The sequence below is a fragment of the Tenrec ecaudatus genome, chromosome 2 (assembly GCF_050624435.1).
Source record: "Tenrec ecaudatus isolate mTenEca1 chromosome 2, mTenEca1.hap1, whole genome shotgun sequence".
Lineage (NCBI taxonomy): Eukaryota > Metazoa > Chordata > Mammalia > Afrosoricida > Tenrecidae > Tenrec > Tenrec ecaudatus.
In genome coordinates, this window is record NC_134531.1 from 271,264,114 (window position 1) to 271,270,332 (window position 6,219).

Consider the following 6,219-nt stretch of genomic DNA (forward strand, 5'->3'; position numbering starts at 1 on the left):
TTGTAGAAGTGCGTCTTTGTTTTTTGCTGGGTCTGGATCCTGCATCTCACTCATCAAAGAACTTTAAATTCTTTGGACTTGAGTTGACAGCCTGCCACAGGACATTGGATTCCTCTGTGTTCACCACCAACAGCCTGAGTCTCCCTGCCTGTTGGGTTCATCATCTCCCACAGCTACGGAAGCCAGGAGATGCCTCCAGCTTAAACTATGACTTGTGGGTTTGGAACATGCCAAATGCCAAGGCTTGCACTACAACTGCACGAGAATTTTCTTAATATAAATATATGTTCACATACAAACAGATATAAGCTTCACTCATTTTGTTTCTCTGACAAACCCAGTCTAACACAAGTGCTCACATTATAAAGAGGCACCAAAGGCATAATATTTTATCATACCAATCAGTATTAAATATTGTAGACATGTGAAAGGCAAGAACATCTCAAATTTATGAAGTTACATCTAGTCAGAATATTAATGAAAGACAAAGTTCCTGGACCCTCATAAAACATTCCAAGTTTTACTATTCTAACATGCAATATTCTGTGAATATTATCGGTACAGTATCTTTGTCATTCATTAAAGCATCTGACACTTTAATGCTTTCAATCTGGCATCCCTTCTACTTTTTCATATTTCTAGAAAAAAATTCAAGTAAAAATGTACCCTCTAGTCATATATTAAGCAAAATTATATTATCAGAAATATTACATTTAAAATGTAAGAAGCGGTGGCAATGGCATCTTTTTTGTTGTTGTTAGGCACCATGGAGATAATTCCGACGCATCGTGCCCCGTGTGAAACAGAACATAGCACTGATTGGTTCCAGGCTACTCTCATACTTGTTCTTATGTTTGAGCCCATCTCAGCTCATCTCACCATCTCTTTTCCTCTGCCCCTCCACATTAACAAACATGGTGTCTTACAGAGACTAGGCTCTCCTTCAAATATGTCCAAAGTACTTAAGAGCAAGTCTCAGCATCCTTGCCTCTATAAAGAGCACTCTGGCTGTATGAATACTTCTTTTAAGACAGATTTGTTTGTTCATTTGGAAGTCAATGGTACTTTCAATATTCTTCACTATAAATCAAAGGCTTCCATTTTTTCAGTTTCTTTATTCAATACCGGCTTTCACGTGGGAATGAGGTGCTGGAGCCAGGTACACCTTAGTCCTCAAAGTAATATCCCTGCTTTACAACACTCGAATGAGGGCTTATGCAGAAGAACCCCCTAAATCAATGCATCCCATAACCTCTTCACTGCTTCCATGGGCATTGATTGTATATCCAAGGAAGACAAAACCCCTGACAAGTTCAATATTTTTCCATGTATCATTATGCTATTTATAGATTCAATTTGTGAGGATTTGGGTTTTCACTTCATTCAGTTATAACCCATACTGAAGGCTACAATTCTTTATCTCCATCAGTGAATGTTTCAAATCCTCCTCACTTTCAGCAAGAAGCTTGTGTCATCAGCATGACACAAGTTGTTAATAAGTTTTCCTCCAAGTCTGATGCCTGATTATTCTCAATTTAATCCAGATTCTCAGATCATATTCTCAGCATACAGATTGAATAAGTTGGTTGAGCGAGTACAACCCTGACATATACATTTCATGATTTTTAATCATGCGGTATTCCTGTGTTCCCTTCACACAACTACCTCTTGATCCACATACAAGTTCCACGTAGGCACCATGTAGTCTTTTGGAATCCCCATTCTCAAGACACAGTTTGTTATGCTCCACACAGTGGAATACCTTGACATAGTCAATACACATAAATAAAGAACGTTCTGGTGGTCTCTGCAAGTCATTGTTCCAGATCCTTTCCTGAATTCAGCCTGAATCTCTGCTAGCTCCTTGTCAATGTATTGCTGCAACCACATTGTTTGAAGATCTTTAGCAAAAGTTTACTTGAATATGAAATTCACGATAGTATTCTATAATTTGAGAAGTCTGTTGGTTCACCTTTCTTTGGAATAGCTTCAAAAATACATCTATCTCCTCCAGTGAGGTGGCCAAGTAGGTGTTCTGCAAATTCACTAGCATCAGCTTGTTAACACGTTTCAATTGGTATTCCATCAATTTCTAAAGCCATTTATGCAGGTAACGATTTAAATGTAACTTAGATGTCTTCCTTCAATACCACTGTTTTATTCTCATATGCCACCTCTTTGAATGGCTGAATGTTAACTGGTTCTTTTTAATACAGTGTGTTTATTCCATTTTCTTTTGATGCTTCCTGCATCATTCAATATTTGGCCCATCAAATTTTCAACATTGCAACAAAAGTCTTGAATTTTATTCTTTAGTTCTTTCAATTTAAGGATTGCAAAGTACATTCTTCCTTTTTGGTTTTCTAACTCTAAATCATTACACATGGAATTATAGTTTGTTTGTTTTTACTTTGTCTCTAAAGCTGTTTGACTGAGCAAGTTTCAGTGTCATTTCTGGCATCCACTTGGATCATTTCTTTCTTCCTTGATTTAAATGATTCTTTATTTTTTTCATGAATGATGTTCTTGATGTCACCTAACAGCTCATCTGTCATTAGTGCCCAATGTATCAAATCTGTTCTTGAGAAGTTCTTGAAATTCAGGTGTGATATGATCAGATTTATACTCTGTCTCCCATGGAACTTTCAACCTGAACTTAAATATGAGCAATTGATGGTCTGGTCCATATTTGTCACCTTGCCTGGTTTTAGCTACTGTTATTAAGCTTCTCTGTGGTCTCTCCTTACAGATGTTGTGAATTTTATTTATTTTCTTCCCTTGAAGTGTAGTTTCCCTTGTGAAATGCATGCTATCTAAATCTTTGTTTCTACCACCAGGACCATATTTTCCAATGATTGCTCCTTTCTTAAGAGAAAAACCAGGCATTCTACTCCCTTAAACAGTTGCAGTCTTGGAAACTCACAGAGGCAGTTCTACTGTGTCTTATAAGTTCTCTATGAGTTGGCATCGACTCAATGACAGTGAGCGAGTGTACCTTCCTCCTTGTTTTCATTTTTGCATTCCAATCATCAATAATTATCCATGCTTTCATTGTATGTTTGATTAATTACCAACTGAAGATACTGGTAGAATTCTTCAACATCTTTGTCACTTGATTTAGTGGTTGGTTCATAAACTTGAATAATAGTTTCAGTGATTAGATTTCCTAGTATGTGATAGACATTATTCATAGACAGTTTTGCACTTCAAGATAGATATTGAAGTGTTTTTTTTTTAATTTTTGGACGATGGGTACAATGCCATTCCTTTTTACTGTATCACTCCTGGCATAGCAAACCATATGATTTTCTTTTTTAAAAAATCATTTTATTGGGGGCTCATACAATTCTTATCACAATCCATACATACATCCATTGAGTCAAGAACATATGTACATTTGTTGCCATCATCATTCTCAAAACATTTGCCTTCTACTTGAGCCCTTAATATCTGCTGCTCATTTTCCCCCTCCCTCTCCACTTCCCCCTACAATATCAATCTTTATGCATTCCATTTAATTTTTAACAAGCTCCAATTTTTCTAGCTTCATACTTGGTACATTCCTTACTAATTATTAATTTCTGTTTGCAACTGTTTCTTCTCATTTTCAGTTCCATCCCATCAGCAAATGAAGATCCGGAAGACATTACACCCTCAAGTTTTATTCCATCAGCATCATTATGGTTGACTCTACTTTTGAAAAACAACTTTTCCTCAGTCATAATTTGAACGTCTTCCTACCTGAAGAGCTCATCTTATTGTACTATCCATGACAACATTCTGCTTGGATTCATGTTGTTTTCAGTAGCTAACAATATTTAGGTACTTTGTAAAGGATTTCAGTGGCTAATTTCTCTGAAGTGGACAACTTTTTCCTTCTTAGTAATCGGTTCTTCGTCTGGAAACTCTAGAGAAACTTGTTCACTCTCGGTGACCCTGCGGGTATTTGAAATACCAGTGACATATCCTTCAGGACACACGCCAACACAGTGCAACAAACCCTCAAACAAGTGGTGGAAAGAGAATTGGATTGTAGTAATAATATATGCTTATTTCAAAGGATTAGGCCGGGTTGCCTAGAGACACAAATCCAGAGATATTCATATATGAGGGTGAACGCCCTCCAAAACAGAGGGTTTTTTTTTCAAAGTTATATATTTAAATCTTTTTTACAAAGCAACCTGACCACCATCACCATGACACTTAATACATTTTTTAAAGATGCGATTCCATTCTTGGAAACATTTTTCTTTTTTTTTTTTTTACTTGTAACTCAAGAGAGGTACTTCATTTCCAGAAAAGTTACAAAGAAAATACAACTTACTTTTGAATCAAATAACTCAGTCTCCACGGAGACTAAAAATTTTCCAGTGCCAAGTATATTTCAAATCGTCCCGGCAGGGTATTGGGAAAAGTTTTCAATTAGCAAGAATTGCACCTCGGGTAAACCTCATTGGCTACGATATTGCCACTGCTCAAAACTTGGAAACATTTTTCAAACTCGTGTTTGGATTCCTGATAGCATCTCCCTCATTTTTTTTTCTTCACCTCTTCTACTGTCTTTCATGTCCCTCTGCATTCAGGGAAACAAAAGGAAGTCACAAGGAGTGAGGCCAGGTGAGTAAGCTGTCTTTTTTTCACCTCAAAACCTGGCACACCGAGATAGCTGCATGAGCAAGTGCATTGTTGTAGTGGCAAAAACAGTCTTTCATCTGCCACAAATCTGGCCTTTTTTTGGTCACCCATTGTTATGCAAGCTTTTCAAAACCTCTAAATAGAAAGCTTGATTAACAGGCTGACCTAGTGGAACGAACTCCATATGCACTATTTGTCAACATTTTCATCTGTTTGGGACATTGATGGACGTTCAGAACGAGGTTTGTCATCAATCCACATTTCATACTTTTTTAAATGAAAAAAACACTGTACACTTGAGTTTTTCTAATAGTGCTGTCCTTGTAAGCTGTGTTCAACATCACAACGGTTTCTGTTGCATTTTTCCTGAGCAGGAAACGAATTTTCACAACCGCATGTTGTTCTCTTAAATCGGTCACTACAAAAAAAGAGGTTCAAGCAAAACTGTTTCTATGAAAAAATTCACTGTGACCAGAAAGAACCTTCCCAGGCAACAACACTGGGTGCCCTAACTCAGAGCGAGTTGCTGGATGCTGGCCTAGTGGAAAAAATGTGTCCTACAAAAGGTCTGCTCCACCCGACGCTATTTTGGGCTTTGGGCGGGAGGTACCCTTTCCTATGTATGAGAGAACTTTATATCAAAAAGTAATTGTATAGTAGAAAACACCCCAGCCCAGTTTAGATCAAATTCATAAGTCCAATATTAGCCCAAAAATCTGACACTAGACCATAAATCCCTCTTCAGACTCTCACGGTCACACCTAAAGTTGCAAAATGGAGATTACGGGCCAGTGGATGCAAAGTCTTAGGGATCCAAATGCAGGGCCGTATCTCCAGGGCTCTGGTTGCCATTAGCGTGGCTCCATGAGGCTTGTCAACAGGAAGACAAGGCATAGAGAAAAGAAATTCCCAGAATCCTCATGAAAAGGGCACGCCCGCAAGAAGGCATCATCAGGCTGTAACCTGATTGACAGGCTAGGCTTCACACCTTCACTCATAATACACTCAAGTGGACACGAGATTATGTAACTACCACAAGGGACAACTGAAAGATCAAAAGGTCCTATAAATAAACTTTCCCCAAAGGTCATAATATTCAATATTTATACATACTGATTATATTTATTAAATATGACAACCCTTTAATAAATTAATTTTGTTGTGATACATTTACATTATTGTTTAGCATTTACACTTACATATGGTCTGTTTCTGGTAATTTTCTTAATATTAAAGATACTATATACTTCTTTATAGCATCAAATAGTGATGCAAATATAATTTTAAACAAAAGTAGTAACTAAAATTATACCTTCCTTCAAATCTTATTTTAGCTCAAAAATTAAAAAATGTCATTTATAGCAATTTATCATACTAGTGACAAGCTATTATTAATTATGACATAATAGAAAATAATATTTAGTGAATTACTTTAAGAGCATTATTACATAGCATAACATATAAATATGCATACATATTGATGTGCATGCTAATATAGGACTGTAGTGTTGTCATATGTACAGATATGTAATAGCAAGAGAGATCCTGTATAACTACCTTTCATATTGTTAAGATGTAAATCTA

General features: G+C 36.7%; 1 non-coding gene across 1 annotated transcript; it reads right to left on the reverse strand.

Annotated features, from left to right (window-relative positions):
* Positions 1-4,344: 4,344 nt before the first annotated feature.
* Positions 4,345-4,483, reverse strand: LOC142441891 (U4 spliceosomal RNA). Its single transcript, XR_012783179.1, has one exon. It is a non-coding gene; the product is annotated as a U4 spliceosomal RNA (small nuclear RNA).
* Between the last annotated feature and the right edge of the window lie 1,736 nt (positions 4,484-6,219).